This window comes from Triticum aestivum, chromosome 5D, assembly GCF_018294505.1.
Source record: "Triticum aestivum cultivar Chinese Spring chromosome 5D, IWGSC CS RefSeq v2.1, whole genome shotgun sequence".
Classification (NCBI taxonomy): domain Eukaryota; kingdom Viridiplantae; phylum Streptophyta; class Magnoliopsida; order Poales; family Poaceae; genus Triticum; species Triticum aestivum.
Genome location: NC_057808.1, coordinates 560,909,811 through 560,927,347, shown reverse-complemented (window position 1 = coordinate 560,927,347; position 17,537 = coordinate 560,909,811).

Here is a 17,537-nt window from a genome sequence, read left to right as displayed (position 1 = left end):
ACGACGGCGTGGTGGTGGATGTAGCGGGGTCTCGGCAGGGCTTCGCCGAGCTTCTGCGAGAGGGAGAGGTGTTGCAGGGGAGGAGGGAGGCGCCCAAGGCTATAATACTACTGCCCTCCCTGCCCCCTTTTTATATAGGCCCCTTGGGAGGGGGGCACCGGCCAAGACCCATCTAGATGGGGGGGCGGCGGCCAAGGGGATAACTTACCCCCAAGTCAAGTGGGGCGCCCCCCCCCCCACCCTAGGGTTTCCAACCCTAGACGCAGGGGGAGGCCCATGGGGGCGCCCCAGCCCACTATGGGCTGGTTCCCTTCCCACTTCAGCCCATGGGGCCCTCCGGGACAGGTGGCCCCACCTGGTGGACCCCCGGGACCCTTCCGGTGGTCCCGGTACAATACCGATAACCCCCGAAACTTTCCCGGTGGCCGAAACTGGACTTCCTATATATAATTCTTCACCTCCGGACCATTCCGGAACTCCTCGTGACGTCCGGGATCTCATCCGGGACTCCGAACAACTTTCGGGTTTCCGCATACTCATATCTCTACAACCCTAGCGTCACCGAACCTTAAGTGTGTAGACCCTACGGGTTCGGGAGACATGCAGACATGACCGAGACGCATCTCCGGTCAATAACCAACAGTGGGATCTGGATACCCATGCTGGCTCCCACATGTTCCACGATGATCTCATCGGATGAACCACGATGTCGAGGATTCAATCAATCCCGTATACAATTCCCTTTGTCGATCGGTATGTTACTTGCCCGAGATTCGATCGTCGGTATCCCAATACCTTGTTCAATCTCGTTACCGGCAAGTCTCTTTACTCGTACCGTAATGCATGATCCCATGACTAACGCCTTAGTCACATTGAGCTCATTACGATGATGCATTACCGAGTGGGCCCAGAGATACCTCTCCGTCACACGGAGTGACAAATCCCAGTCTCGATCCGTGCCAACCCAACAGACACTTTCGGATATACCCGTAGTGCACCTTTATAGTCACCCAGTTACGTTGTGACGTTTGGCACACCCAAAGTACTCCTACGGTATCCGGGAGTTGCACGATCTCATGGTCTAAGGAAAAGATACTTGACATTGGAAAAGCTCTTGCAAACGAAACTACACGATCTTTTATGCTATGCTTAGGATTGGGTCTTTTCCATCACATCATTCTCCTAATGATGTGATCCCGTTATCAATGACATCCAATGTCCATAGTCAGGAAACCATGACTATCTGTTGATCAACGAGCCAGTCAACTAGAGGCTTACTAGGGACACGTTGTGGTCTATGTATTCACACATGTATTACGATTTCCGGATAACACAATTATAGCATGAACAATAGACAATTATCATGAACAAAGAAATATAATAATAACCATTTATTATTGCCTCTAGGGCATATTTCCAACAGACCCAAGGTTTATCAATCCGTGGGAGGCGTAGGATGAAGATGGTCTCTCTCAAACAACCCTGCAACCAAATAATAAAAAGTCTCTTGTGTCCCCAACACACCAAATACAATGGTAATTTGTATAGGTGCACTAGTTCGGCGAAGATACGGTAATAAAAGCATAGTAATGATAGTAGATATTGATTTTTCTAATAGGAACAATAAAAATAGCAAGGTAGCCATTGATAAAACGGAGCACAAATGGTATTGCAATGCTTGAAAATCAGGCCTAGGGTCCGTACTTTCCCTAGTGCAATCTCTCAACAGTGCTAATATAATTGGATCATATAACCATCCCTCACGTGCGATGAAGAATCACTCCAAAGTTCTTATCTAGCGGAGAACATAAGAAGAAATTATGTGTAGCTATGATTTCCGATCGATCTATCCAAGAGTTTGTACTAAAATAACACCAAGTTATTCTTTCCGATCGATCTATCAAGAGTTCGTACTAAAATAACACTAAGTTATTATTTTTGATCGATCTATCAAGAGTTCGTACTAAAATAATACCAAAGCAAATTCAGATATATGAAGATACATTGAGGAAGATGGGGATCGATTCGTCAAGCATCAAACCCAGTAACACCACCTTCAAGGGGGTCATTCCGGGAGTGGAGGCCCGCTGTACAGGCACTGTGACGCTTGAAGTAGTGTTTGGCTCTCTGGATAACTTCCGAAGCGAGTACTTGATCTTCGACATTACACCTTTTCACAGCGGCTATCACGCCCTCCTCCGCCGAACAACGTTCGCTAAATTCAATGTCGTTCCGCATTACGCGTACCTCAAGTTCAAGATGCCCGGCCCTTCGGGCGTTATAACTATTAACGGCAATACATAACGCTCACTTCAGACCGAAGAGCACACTGCGGCCCTAGCGGCCGAAGACCAAACTGGCCCATATGGGTCCCGTTACCGGCCCACCGTAATGGCCAGCGACAATAGTAAACGGGCCCGAACCCGATCCCCATCATGGGAACCCTCATGCATTCGCCGCAAATAGGGATGTGCGCCCCACGGATCCCCCACATTCCTTGCGCTCCACGTGCCTCGTCAGCACAATTTTGCACTCAAAATACCATGGGCAGCCGTGAGGCATATATCAATAAGTCCAAAGCATGTGTTCGGCTAACGAACTTCGGCATCACCTTGTCTTCGGACCACCCGGGGGCCAATTTCGAACCCCCCCCCCCCCCGCCAAGCATAAAGCTTCATCGGCAGGATCCTCGCCCCTCAAGACTTCATCGAAGGTCCCAACCCCCACCTCTCAGAAGCAAAGGCGCAGACGTGCAGCAGGGCACAGTCGAGGCTTCGACTCACGCATCAAGTCCCAACGTAAACCATTACCCTATAAAACTTTTTTTACTTTTTCAGTAAATGTCTGGGCAGTTCGAATTGTACGATTAGACGTCTTGAGCTTACGAAAAATAATAAACACCCTTTATGGTATTCGGATATCTGCATATTACGTCTGTCTCCTTCCTTCCCGACCCCCCCCCCCCCGCCCTCGCCCCCTCGCTCTTCGAACAGCTCGACATGGTGATATAATTCACCCTCCAAGAGCTCGATTCCTCATCAGCTCCTCTTACCAAGTCTGACACCGCTTCCCGCTGAGTGTTTGGCATCTCGGATATTGCACTATATGCATCAAGTTCTGAACTATGTCTTAGGACAATAGTTGGGTTGCCCGGCTCATGTGCTTGCCCCTTATGTTCCGCACGTTCCGCTAAGAGGGCAAAGGGAGAACCCCTGCGATTATACTTCTGGCTCGCCCGGTCAAGTACCTCAGGAGGAGAAAGCCAGAAACTAACCGTCATAGTAAGCACGAACTGATCAGTGATCCGATGATGAGGTTTGACTCTAAAAATCGTTGGCGATTTGCAGTGTCACACGAAGGGTTCGTCTTAACACAAACCACGTGAACGGATAGGGCATGCATTTGCCCCCAAGTACATTACAAAACACAGGGGGCTAGTCCTTAGCCCCCATCGTCAAGCTCCTAAGGCTAAGTAAAAGCAGTAAAACCGAATAGTCTGATTGCCTAGTTTTGCTCACGCGCTACCGCCTCCGGGCACCAAGACGTTGGCTAAGGGTAACAGCGCGGAGACAAAACACCCCTCGTGGCATTCACCTGGGGCCTGAAGCCGATGACTGGTAGCTTTCAGAATAAACAAACGGACGAATAGGAGTCAAAAGTAAAATCATGACAATATTAAATAAGTCAGGCGGACGCATCATAACACATAAGGTCCAATTGGTAAAAACTTAATACAGTCATTCAAGCATTACATCTTTTGGACATTGGCCCTCTATCGCCTGCGCGCCATTCATCACTTGTGCAAATTATTGCTCAGGGCAGGGATGCTCTTTTCCCTTGGGCGGAGGACCAGTGTCCATGTCCATTGGATTAATCTTCGGCCAATGCACCATGGTCTTCGCAAATGCAAGCCTCGCCCCTCAAGGCACGCTGAGCGCTTCATGGCATCAATCCAGAGTGGCACCTCCCGCAGCTTCTGAATAAGGCCGAAGTAGGTGTCCAGAATAGGCTCGGCGGGCCACATACTGACACAGAGGTCCTTCGCGGCCAGCTCGGACATCCGATGCATCTCCATTAGCTGATTCATTTGATTAATGAGGAGGGGAGGACGCTCGGAATCCAGAAACTATGACCAGAACAGCCGCTGCGTGGAGTCCTCCTCGTGAGTAGCATAGTGCTTCGCTGCGGCCGCCGCATTCTTCGGAAGTTCGGCGAAGACGCCTGCGGAACGCCAGACGCGCGTCAGCAGGGCGAACCTGTTGCCTCCGAACACACTCTGCAGTAAGTATTTCTTACCATTTGCAATTTGCCCGACTTGGCGGAGCTCTTCCCGGACACCTCGCGCTTTGGTCCTTGCCTTCTGGAGCTTCTTCTCCACCTTGGACAGCTGGGAGGATCGCTCCTCCTACTCCTTCTCAAGGATCTCCAGCTTCTTGGCAGCATCCTGGAGCTCCACTTGCACTTCGGCTACTCGAGCCTCGTGCTGCTCACCAGCGAGCTTGGCCTTCTCGAGCTCGGACACCACCTTGTTAGCAACTGTTTTCTTTGCGGCCGCCTCTGCCTCGGGTTTCTTCAGGGCCTCCCTCAAGCCCTCGACTTCGGCGGCGGCACCTGCAAGATCATCACAATAAAAGATCAGCATACAGTACAGATCGTCAATATCTGGCATCAAGCAATTACACATCTTATCAAAGGGTTTACCTTGCGCCTCATCAAGCCGTTTGTTGACAAGGTCCAGCTCTTTATCGAAATGCTTGAGCTTCCGATCCATCTCCTCTAGCGCCGTAGCATTAGCAGTTGCAGCTAGAGATGATGCATGTGACGTCAAAAATTCATATCACTTCAAATAATGGCTTGCAGAACGAGATCGTCCGCAGGTTTTCTTTGCAAACCTCGCAGAGTCTCAGGGCTACTACTGAGAGCACACTTAAACTAAGGGCTAAATCCAATTTATAAGGAAAGAGTATTACTTGACTTACCTCAAAGCCTGTCACAATGCCTTGGATAGCGTCGTTCAGCCCGGATTGGATGGAATGAACACCTTGCATACTCATGAGAGTGTGGTGCCCATCAATGATGATGGAGCTGTTCACCAACTCCTCCAGCGCGTCAGGCCAGCCAGCCGCCGCCCGTTTGGAGGTGTTCGGTGCTAGTGTTGGCTCCCCGACCCCTTCTCCGCTAGAAGGAGGAATCTGTGCCGTCGAGGGTCTTGGGGGCTCGGGAGCGGACGGCTGATGGGGTCCGCATGGTCCAAACTCCCTTCCCACATCGGCCAAGAGGGACGCGCCCTCCCGGTTTTCGGCGACCGAGGTGTTAGCCTCGGCCATTACAGTGTCAACCTCCCCCTCTGTGTTCAGAGGAGGAGTCCTTCAGGACCACACCTCCCCGGTCTCTTCAGGAATCAGGGGAGGTGGGGAGCGTGACATATACCCACTGTACGCCAGATCGGCGGGCAGGGACGTCCCCTCCGAGGTCTGCTCCGCGGGGCGGTCGCGTGGAGGACTGCAATTTTGAAGAGTTAGCCTCCAACCAGAATGAATTACAGAAAAACGAGGTAGTAGAAAATACCAGCTCCATACCTGCTGGCCGGGGGCTTGACTCTAGGTCCCTTCTTCGGGATCTCCTCGGATGCTTCGGACTCCTCATCCGAGCTGTCAGATAAGACCAGCTTGGGCTGGCACTGCCTCTTCAGAACTTGAGGGGGTTGAACGTCTTCGACATCCTCGGACACCGCCCTCTTCTTAGAGTGCAAGGAGGCACTCTCCTCCTCGTCCTCATCCTCGTCCCCATCATGTACGGATGAGGCCGCAGCGTCCCCGGACCGGTTGCCCGGACGAGCCCTGCGGCGGAGGCCCTCCCTGGCCTCTGGTAGCTCTGTTTTCTTGCCCTTCTTGTCGGGCGCCTTGTAAGGAACCATGACCAACAGCTTCTCTAACTATTCGAATCGGGGCCCCTCTGGCAGCGGCGCCGGGCCACTTATCTTCTCGGCCTTGGCGAGCCAGCCCTGCAAAATCCACATTAAAAGGTCCATGATCAAATCGTACGATGCAAATATTCAAACTCATGTTAAGACAAGTGTCGCTCACCATCTTCAGAGGGTTTGCAGCGTCGAGGCCGATGTCCTCCCCTTCGACCGGCCACTCCTTCTGCGGCTTGAATAGTTGACCCCACACTTTCTTGTGGGTCATGCCGCAGAGGTGTTGCACGGTGGCCAGATCTTCGGGGTCATACTCCCACATTGGCTTGGCCCTCTCCTGGCAGGGGAGGAGTCGACGATGGAGCATGATCTCAATCACATCGACCAGCTTCACGCCAGTCTCTATTACGCCGACGAAGCTCTTCTACAGCGCCTTCAAATCGTCAGCGAACCCCCAGTCCGGGCTCTTGTTGATCCATAAGGACAGTCTGGTAGGGGGTCCGGATCTGAATACGGGAGTCGCCATCCAGCCGGCTCCCCGTGGCTTAGTGATATAGAACCATTCCTTTTGCCACATTCTGAAGGTGTCAACAAAGTGGCCCTTCGGCCACTGGACCCGCGTCAGTTTGCTGATCATGGCCCCGCCACAGTCCGCATGTTCGCCGCCAACTACCTTGGGCTTCACGTTGAACACCTTTAGCCACAGGCCAAAGTGTGGCTGGACTCGGAGGAAGGCCTCATAGAAGATGATAAAGGACGAGATGTGGAGAAGGGAGTTGGGGGCTAGATCGTGAAAATATAGTCCGTAGAAGAACATCAACCCCTGCACAAAGGGGTGCAGGGGTAATCCAAGCCCCCTAAGGAAATGAGGGAGGAATACGACCCTTTCACCCGGCTCGGGCGTAGGGATGATCTAGCCCTCCTCAGCGGCCCAATGGGCAATGTCGACCGACAAATAGTCGGCCTGTTTCAGCTTCACGATGTCGCCGTCGGTGACAGTGGAGGCCTCCCACTTCCTGTTGGCGCCGGATTCGGCCATGGCTGGAGGCGGAGTTCGATTTGCTATGGAGGCAGAGAAAAGGGGCGCTGGAGCTCTGAGGATTTGCGCGAGCAGAAGGTGGAAGAAGGGTGGTATGCTGACTATGGTAGCTCCTCCTTTATAGGCTATTAACAAGCCAGGGGTTCCTTTTTCCATGCCATTGGCTTCTCCACTTCCCAATACGCCCGCAACATTATGTGCGGGGAGGGGAATCAAAATCATTGATCATATCCCCCAAAAGGCAGGACACGATCTCCACCTCGAGGAGACGTGCCAAACGTGGCGTCAGCCTTGAGCCGCGCTTCGAGAAATAGTAACTGCTCGGTGTTATGGCCAGATGCGACTCTTCAAAAGAGAAAAAGTTGCCAGGCAAAGGCACTGTTTACACTCGAACGTTTTTTTTTTGCCTTTGTTGCTAAGAAAAACTGATGTTTCAGATTTTGGACATCCCTCGGCTCCGAACATGAATGAAGCAAATCAGAGTACTCACCTCACAATCCGAACATTGTTAGGTGAGCAGATGCCGGACTCAAGCCTTAGCGTTGGAGGCAAGTTCTGGGGTGCATTTATGGACTAAGGGCTCCTCGGAACGCCGGCCCATCAAGTATGGGCCGGACTGGTGAAGCCGTACAGCGACAGGAGATCTATGAAGCCGTGGTGTGCCCTCCAAGTTAAGGATAGACAAGATCTCTTTCCCCCTTATTGTAATCCATCTCCGGTAACCCTAACCCTATCAGTGTCTATATAAACCAAGGGTTGTAGTCTTTAGGACTAGAGATATATTCATCACCTCATCGCCTTAGGGTTTAGCTCATGCTGATCTCGAGGTAGATCTACTCTGTAAACTATACTATACATCCAATATAATCAAACAGGACGTAGGGTATTACCTCTTCGAGAGCGCCCGAACCTGGGTAAACACTGTGTTCGTTGTCCCTTGTTCCCCATCAATCCCGGATCCACAGCTCGGGACCCCCTACCCCGGGGTCTGCCGGTTTCGACACCGACGGGGATTATACCACAGCCAAACTACATACTACTTCATATATTATGCAATCATGGTTCCAGTAGGAAGACACCGGCTTTAGCTGCCTCTTCCTGTTTCTTCCCTCTATATCTTCCAACCCCTATTGTATCTGGTACACATTCTGATTTTAGGCCTTTGTATGAATACATTTTTAGGTAGGAACCTCTTTGATATATTAATTGTTAGAATGCAGTTTTAGATGACAAATCATGAGCCATATTGTAGTGTGCCCAATTAATCATCGAAGATTGTCATTTTCCAATACCTAAATATATCATCATAGATCATTTTTTTAATGGATACAAACTATGTCAAGCAACTGGCCAAATGGATCTTCCTGGTAGCTTCCTCCTTGGCAAATAGGTGGCATGTTGTTTACATGGGGTCTTGCAAATTGCATATATAGAACCCTATATTTCATGAAGGTAGTGGGGAATAAAAATAAATGACCACGTTGGCATTTTTACAGGGAAAAAAAGGGACTCTGATAGGGTCATCCGTTTTCTCCAATGTAATTTCACATCGTGCCAGATATATTAACCATTTTGATCACATGTGCTAAATACGACGGTTGGGTTGCATTAGTCGCCCCACATCTAGTTGACATTCCCTCCCAGTTCTGCAGTACGCTGATGACACAAATCCTTCTTATGGTACATAACCATGAGTAGTCTAACATATTGATTTCTCTTGCATTGGAATGGTACCACACCCAAACTATATACTACTTCACATATTATACAATCATGGTTCCTATAGGACGAGTTCTGCTTTAGCCGCCCCTTCCTGTTTCTTCCCTCTATATCTTCCAACCCCTGTTGTATCTGGTACACATTCTGATTTTTAGGCCTTTGTATGAATACAATTTTAGGTCGGAAACTCTTTGATATATTAATTGCCAGAATGCAGTTTTAGATGACAAATCATGAGCCATATTGTAGTCTGCCCAATTAATCATCAAAGGGTGTCATTTTCCAATACATAATCATTTTTGAATGGATACAAACTAAGTCAAGCAACTGGTCACATGCATCTTCCTGGTACCTTCCTCCATGGAAAGTAGGTCGCATGTTGTTTACCTAGCGTCTTGCAAATTGCATATATAAAACTCTAAATTTTCACTAAGGTAGTGGGGAATAAAAATAAATGACCACGTTGGCATTTTTACAGGGAAAAAGGGACTCTGACAGGGTGATCCATTTTTCCAACGTTATTTAACATCATCCCATATATATTAACCATTCTGATCTCGCGTGCTAAATAGGACAGTTGGGTTGCATTAGTTGCCCCCACATCTTGTTGACCATGCCACCCAATTCTGTAATACGCTGATGACACAAATCTTTCTTATGGTAGATAACCTTGAGTAGTCTAACATATTAATTTCTCTTGCATGTGAATGGTACCACACCCAAACTATATACAACTTCACGTATTATACAATCATGGTTCCTATATGAAGACACCAGCAATTTAGCTACCAATTCCCGTTTCTTCCCTCTATATCTTCCAACCCCCTGTTGTATCTGGTACACATTCTAATTTATGGGCCTTTGTATCAATACATTTTTAGGTAGGAACATCTTTGATATATTAATTGTCAGAATGCATTTTTAGATGACAACTCATGAGCCATATATTGTATTCTACCCAATTAATCATCGAAGGGTGTCATTTTCCAATACATAAATATATCATCACATATCATTTTTGAATGGTTACAAACTAAGTCAAGCAACTCGCCACATGCATCTTCCTTGTAGCTTCCTCATTGGCAAGTAGTTGGCATGTTGTTTACATGGGGTCTTGCAAATTGAATATATAAAACTCTATATTTTCAGGAAGGTAGTGGGGCATAAAAATAAATGACCATGTTGGCATTTTTACAGGAAAAAGGCGACTCTGAAAGGGTGATCTGTTTTCTCCAACGTTATTTAACATCATCTTAGATATATTAACCATTCTGATATCGCGTGCCAAATAGGATGGTTGGGTTGCATTAGTCGTCCCACATCTAGTTGACCTTGCCTCCCAATTCTGTAATGACACAAATCTTTCTTATGGTACATAAACTTGAGTATAGTCTGACATATTAATTTCTCTTGCACGGGAATGGTACCACACCGAAACTGTATACTACTTTACATATTATACAATCATGGCTCCTATAGGAAGACGCCGGCTTTAGCTGCCCCTTCCCATTTCTTCCCTCTATATCTATCATCCCCGTGTTGTATCTGGTACTCATTTTAATTTTGAAGCATTTGTATGAATACTTTTTCAGGTGGGGAATCGATTTGATATATTAATCACTAGAATGCAGTTTTGGATGACAAATCCTGAGCCATATCGTAGTCACCCAATCTATCATCTAAGGATGCCATTTTCCAATACATAAATATATCATCACCAATCATTTTTTTAATTATTGGATACAAACTAAGTCGAGCCACCGCCACATGCATCTTCCAGGTAGTATCCTCCTTGGTGAGTAGTTGGCATGTTGTTGTCATGTGGTCATGAAAATTTCATATATGGAACTCTACATTTTCCAGAAGGTACTGGGGCATAAATATAAATGACAATGTTGGTATTAATTACAGGAAAAAAGGGGGCCATGTTAGTGTTATCCGTTGTGTCCAACGTTATTTAATATCATTGCAGATATATTAACTATTCTGATTTCACATGCTTAATAGGACGGTTGGGTTGCTTTAGTCGTCGCACAAGTAGTGGACGCGGGCTCCCAATTCTACAATACACTAATGACACAAATTTTTCTTATAGTACATAACCTTCAATAGTCTAACATATCAATTTGTCTTGCATGGGAATGATACCACAACCAAACTATATACTACTTCATATATTATGCTATCATGGTTCAAGTACGAAGACGTCGGCTTAAGTTTACCCTTCCCATTTCCTCCCTCTATATCTTCCAAACCCCTGTCGTATTTGGTACGCATTTTTATTTTCAAGCATTTGTATGAATACAATTTTAGGTGGGGAACCTCTCTGATATTCTAATTGGGGGAATGTTGTTTTAGATGCCAAATCATGATCCATACTAAACTCTACCCAATTGATCATCCAAGGATATCATTTTCCAATGAATAAATTTATCATCACAGATCTTTTTCGAATGGATACAAACTAAGTCAAGCCACCGGCCAAATGCATCTTCCTAGTAGCTTCCTCCTTGGCGAGTAGGTGGCATGTTGTTTTCATGGGGTCTTGCAAATTACATATATAAAACTCTACATGTTGAGGACGGTAGTGGGGCATAAAATAATTGATGTCTTTGGCATTCATTATAGGAAATAGGGATACCATCAGGGTGATCCGTTGTCTCCAACGTTATTAATATCATCGCAGATATATTAACCATTCTGATTTTTTGTGCTAAACGATGGCTGGGTTGCATTAGTCATCCCACATCTAGTGGATGTAGCCTCTCAATTCTGCAATACGCTGAAAACACAAATCTTTCTTATGGTACATAACCTTGAGTTGTCTAACGTATTAATTTCTCTTGCATGTGAACGATACAACAACCAAATTATATACTACATATATTATGCAATCATGGTTCCAGTAGGAAAATGTTTGGTTTAGCCGACCCTTCCTGTTTCTCCCCTGTATATCTTCCAACCCCCTGTTATATCTGAAACATATTTTTATTTTGAGGTCGTTGTATGAATACAATTATAGGCAGGGAACCTTTTTGATATAGTAATGGCCAGAATGTTGTTTTAGATGACAAATCATGAGCCATATTGTAGTCTGATCTTCCAAGGTTGTCATTTTCCAATACATACATAAATCATCAGAGATCATTTTTTGAATGGGTACAAACTAAGTCAAGCCACCTGCCAGATGCATCTTCCTGGTAGCTTCCTCCAAGGCGAGTACTACCTCCGCCCAGGTTTATTGGGCCCGAAGACCACTTCTCTTGGACCAAGGCGCATAGTAATTTTCTCGCATTAATCTTTCCATCCCACTTCCAAACACTCTCTCACATGCCAACTCTCACATGTAGCTAATGGAAAAGCATGCATGCACCATATTTATTCTTCAGCCATGGGACCAGTAACAATGCCTCTCGCTGCGGCCAATGAAATGGCTCCATGCATGTTGATTTCCAACGCAAGGCCATGTAAAAACGAGCATCTTAGGCCTAATAAACCCGGGCGGAGGGAGTAGTTGGCATGTTATTTTCATATGGTCTTGCAAATTGCATATATATAACTCTATATTTTCAGGAAGGCAGAGGACATTAAAAATGACGATGTTGGCACAAATTAAAGGAATAGAGGGACTTCATCAGGGTGATCCATTGTCTCCAATATTATTTAACACCGTCATAGAATTATTAACCATTATAATTTCGCGTGCTAAATAGGACTTTTGGGCTGCATTAGTGGTCCCACATCTATTGATGTGGCCTATCCATTCAGCAATACGTTGATGGCATAAATCTTTCTTATGGTACATAACCTTAAGTAGTCTAACATATTAATTTATCTTGCATGGGAATGATACCACGGCCAAACTACACACTACTTCATATATTATGCAATCATGGTTCCAATAGGAAGACAACGGCTTTAGCTGACTCTTCCCATTTCATCCCTCTATATCTTGCAACCCCCTGTTGTATCTGGTACACATTTTGATTTCTAGGCCTTTGTATGAATACAGTTTTAGGTAGGAACTTCTTTGATATATCAGTTCGCAGAATACAGTTTTAGATGTCAAATCGTGAGCCATATCAAAGTCTACCCAATTGATCATCCAAGGATGCCATTTTCCAATACATAAATATATCATCATAGATCATTTTCGAATGGATACAAACTAAGTCAAGCCATCGGCCACATGCATCTTCCTCTTAGCTCCCTCTTTGGTGGGTAGGTGCAATGTTGTTTTTATGTGGTCTTGCAAATTGCATATATAAAACTACATTTTCAGAACATAATGGGAAATAAAAATAAATGCTGGTGTTGGCTTTATTACAGGGAAAAAGGGACTCCATCAGGGTGATCCATCGTATCCAACATTATTTAACATCACCGCAGATATATTAATCATTGTTATTTCGTGTGTTAAATGTGACGGTTGGGTTGCATTAGTCGTCCCACTTCTAGTGGACATGGCCTCTCAATTATGCAATATGCTGATGGCATAAATGTTTCTTATGGTAGTCTAAAATATTAATATCTCTTGCATGGGAATGATACCGCAACCAAACTATATACCACTTCATATCAATTATGCAATACGTTGGTGACACAAATCTTTCTTATATTAGTCTAAAATATTAGTACCTTTTCCATGTGAATGATACCACAACCAAACTATATACTACTTCATATTAATATTGCAATACACTGATGACACAAATCTTTCTTATGGTAGTCTAACATATTAATATCGCTTGCATGGCTAAAGCTCACCCTTCCTGTTTCTTTGCTCTATATCTTCCAGCCCCCTATTGTATCTGGTACACATTTTTAGGTGGGAAATCTCATTGATATATTAATCGAATAATGTAGTTTTAGATGACAAATCACGAGCCGTATTGTAGTCTACCCAATTGACCATCAAAGGATGTCATTTTTGAATACATAAATATATCATGATGGATCATTTTTTATTGGAATCAAACTAAGCCGAGCCACTGCCACATGCATCTTCCTGGTAGCTTCCTCCTTGGCAAGTAGTTGGCATGTTGTTTTCATGGGGTCCTGCAAAATGCATATATAAAACTTCAAGAAGGTAGTGGGGCATAGAAGTGAATGATGACGTTGGGATTAACTAATGGGGAAAATGGACTCCCTCAAGGTGAACCGCTGGCTCCGTTATTTAACATCATCACAGATATATTATCCATTCCGATTGCGCTTGCATAAAAGGACGATTGGGTTGCATTAGAGGTCCCACATCTAGTCGACATGGCCTCTCATTTCCGCAATACGTTGATGACAAAATTATTTCTTATGGTACATAACCTTGAAATGATACCACAAGTAAACTATATACTAGTTCATATATTATGCAATCATGGTTCAAATATGAAGACATCGGCTTTGCTTACCCTTCCCGTTTCTTCCCTCTATATCTTCCGACCCCCTGTTGTATCTGGTACGCTTTATTATTTTTAGGCCTTTGTATGAATACATTTTCAGGAGAGGAATCTCTTTGATATTTCAGTCGCCCGAATGAAGTTTTAGATGAAAAATATCGAGCCATATCATAGTTTACCCAATTGATCATACAAGGATGTCAATTTCCAATACATAAATATATCATCATGGATCATTTTTGAATGGATACAAACTAAGACAAGCCACCGGCCACATATATGCATCTTCCTAGTAGCTTCCTCCTTGACAAGTAGCTAACATGTTGTTTTCAAGGGGACTTGATAATTGCTTAGATAAAACTCTACATTTTCAGGAACGCAGTCGGGCATAAAAATAAATGATGCCGTTGGCATTAATTACAGGAAAAAAGGGGCTCCTTCAGGGTGACCCGCTATCTCCAACTTTATTTAACATCATCGCAGAATTATTGACCATTCTGATTTCGTGTGCTAAACAGGATGGTTGGGTTGCATAAATTGTCCAAAATCTAGTGGTCGTGGCCTCTCATTTCTGCAATACGCTGATGACGGAATTCTTTCATATGGGAATGATACCACAACCAAACTATGTACTACTTCATATATTAAGCAATCATGGTTCCAGTAGGAAGACGTTGGCTTTAGCTGACCCTTCCCATTTCCTCCCTCTATATCTTCCAACTCCCTATTTTATCTAGTACACATTTTGATTTTAAGCCTTTGTATTAATACATTTTAGGTAGGAACCTCTTTGCTATATTAAATGCCAGAATGCGCTTTAGATGACAAATCATGAGCCATATCATAGTTTGCCCAGTTGATAATCGAAGGATATCATTTTCCAATACTTAAATATATCATCAGTGGTCATTTTCAATTGGATACAAACTAAGTCAAGCCACGGGCCACATGCATCTTCCTGGTAGCTTCCTCCTTGGTGAGTAGGTGGCATGGTGCTTTCATGGGGCCTTGCAAAATGCATATATATAAAACTCTACATTTTTCAGGAAGGAAGTGTGGAGTATAAAATAAATGACAGTGTTGGCATTATTAAAGGGAAAAAGGGACTCTGTCAGGTTGATCCGTTGTCTCCAACGTTATTTAACATCATCGCCGATATATTAACCATTCCGATTTTGCATGCTAAACAAGACGGATGGGTAGCACTAGCCGTCCCACACTGATGACACAAATCGTTCGTATGGTACATAACCTTCAATAGTCTAACATATTAATTTCTCTTGCATGGGACAGATACCACATCCAAACCATATACTACTTTATATATTATGCAATCATGGTTCCAGTAGTAGTACATCGGCTTAAGCTATTTTCCAACCCCCTGTTGTACCTGGTACACATTTTGATCTTCAGGCCTTTGTATGAATACATTTCCAGGTGTGGAATATGTTTATATTAGTCGCGAGGATGTAATTTTAGATGACAAATCACAAGACACATCGTTGTCTACCCAATTGATCATCCAACGATGTCATTTTCCAATACATAAATATATCATCACGGATAAGTTTTGATTGGATACAAACTAAGTCGAGCCACCGCCACATGCATCTTCCTGCTAGGTTCCTCCTTGGTGAGTAGTTGGCATGTTGTATTCATGGGGTCTTGCAAATTGCATATGTAAAACTTGAGGAAGGTAGCAGGGCATAAAACTAAATGATGATGCTAGAATTAGTTACAGGGAAAAAGGGACTCCGTCAGGGTGATCTATTGTCTCCAACATTATTTAACATCACCAGATATATTAACCATTCCGATTTTGATTGCTAAACGGGATGGTTGGGTTGCATTAGTGGTCCCAGACCTTGTGGACGTGGCCTCTCAATTCTGCAAGAGATTGATGACACACATCTTTCTTATGGTACATAACCTTGAGTAGTCTAACATATTAAATTCTCTTGCACGGGAATGACACCACAAACAACTATATACTACTTCATATATTATGCAATCACGGTTCCAGTAGGAAGACGTCGGCTTAAGCTGGCCCTCCTCGTTTCTTCCTTCTACATCTTCCAACCACTTGTTATATCTGGTATATTCTTTTTTCCAGGCTTTTGTATGGAAATATTTTCAGGTAGGGAATCACTTTGATATATTAATTGATAGAATACTTTTTTAGATGACAAATCACGAGTCGTGTCAAAGGACCTAATTGATCATCCAGGGATGTCATTCTCCAATACATAAATATATCATCACGGATCATTTTTTATTGCATATATACTAAGTCGAGCCACCACCACATGCATCTTCTTGGTAGGTTCCTCCTTGGTGAGTAATTGGCATGTTGTTTCATGGGGTCTTGCAAATTGCATATATAACATTTTTGAGAAGGTAGTGGGGCATAAAAGTAAATGGTTAGGCCGACATTAATTACAAGGAAAAAAGGGACTCCCTCAGGGTGATCCGCTGTCTCCAACGTTATTTAACATTGTCGCAGATATATTAACCATTCTGATTTCGCATACTAAAAGGACAGTTGGGTTGCATTAATGGTCCCACATCTGGTAGACGTAGCCTTTTAATTCAACAATGTGTTGATGGCACAAATCTTTTTATGGTACATAACCTTGAGTAGTCTAACATATTGACATATTAATTTCTCTTGCATCATCATATTAGACATCAACTTTAGCTGCCCCTTCCCATTTCTTCCCTTTATATCTTCCTAGCAGCCTCCTCCCTCGCGAGTTTTCTAATATATTAATCCCTATAATGTCATGTTTGATGACAAATTATGAGCCATAGCGCACAAGTCTACCCAATTGATCATCCAAGTATGTCATGTACCTACACTTAAATATATCATGCATATTCTTGGCAGGCTCCTCCTTCATGGTAGTTGTCATATTTTTTTCACGGTGTATTTTAAATTGTATACACAAAACTCTACCTTTTCTCTTAGAATGTTGTGCTGATATAGAAGTCAATCATGTCATTGGCCATTAATTTTAGGAAAAAACAGACTCAATTAGGGCGATCCATTGTGTCCAATGTTAGTTAACATTGCAGCAGATATGTTGCCATTTTGATTGAGTGTGCTAAATAGGACTGTCAAATCGCCGGAGTCGTGCCACACCTAGTGGATGCAGCCTCTCAATTCTGCAATACACCAAAGACACAATTCTTTTAATGGAATATGACCTTGAAAAGGATAAAAACTTAACTTTTTCTCTCAGCGTTTGAGTAGATATCTGGTATTAAAATTAATTTTCATAAAAGTGGTTTGTTTTGTTTTGGATAAGCTAATGAGGCAGTTGTGCAATATGCTGACTTCTTTGGTTGTGCACAAGGCCACTTCTCAATTAAGTACTTGGGTATTCTGATCCAGTATCGACTCTTCACTATTGCAGAGTGGAAATATGCCGGGAAGCGGTTAAGGAAACACCTGAGTAGTTGAAAA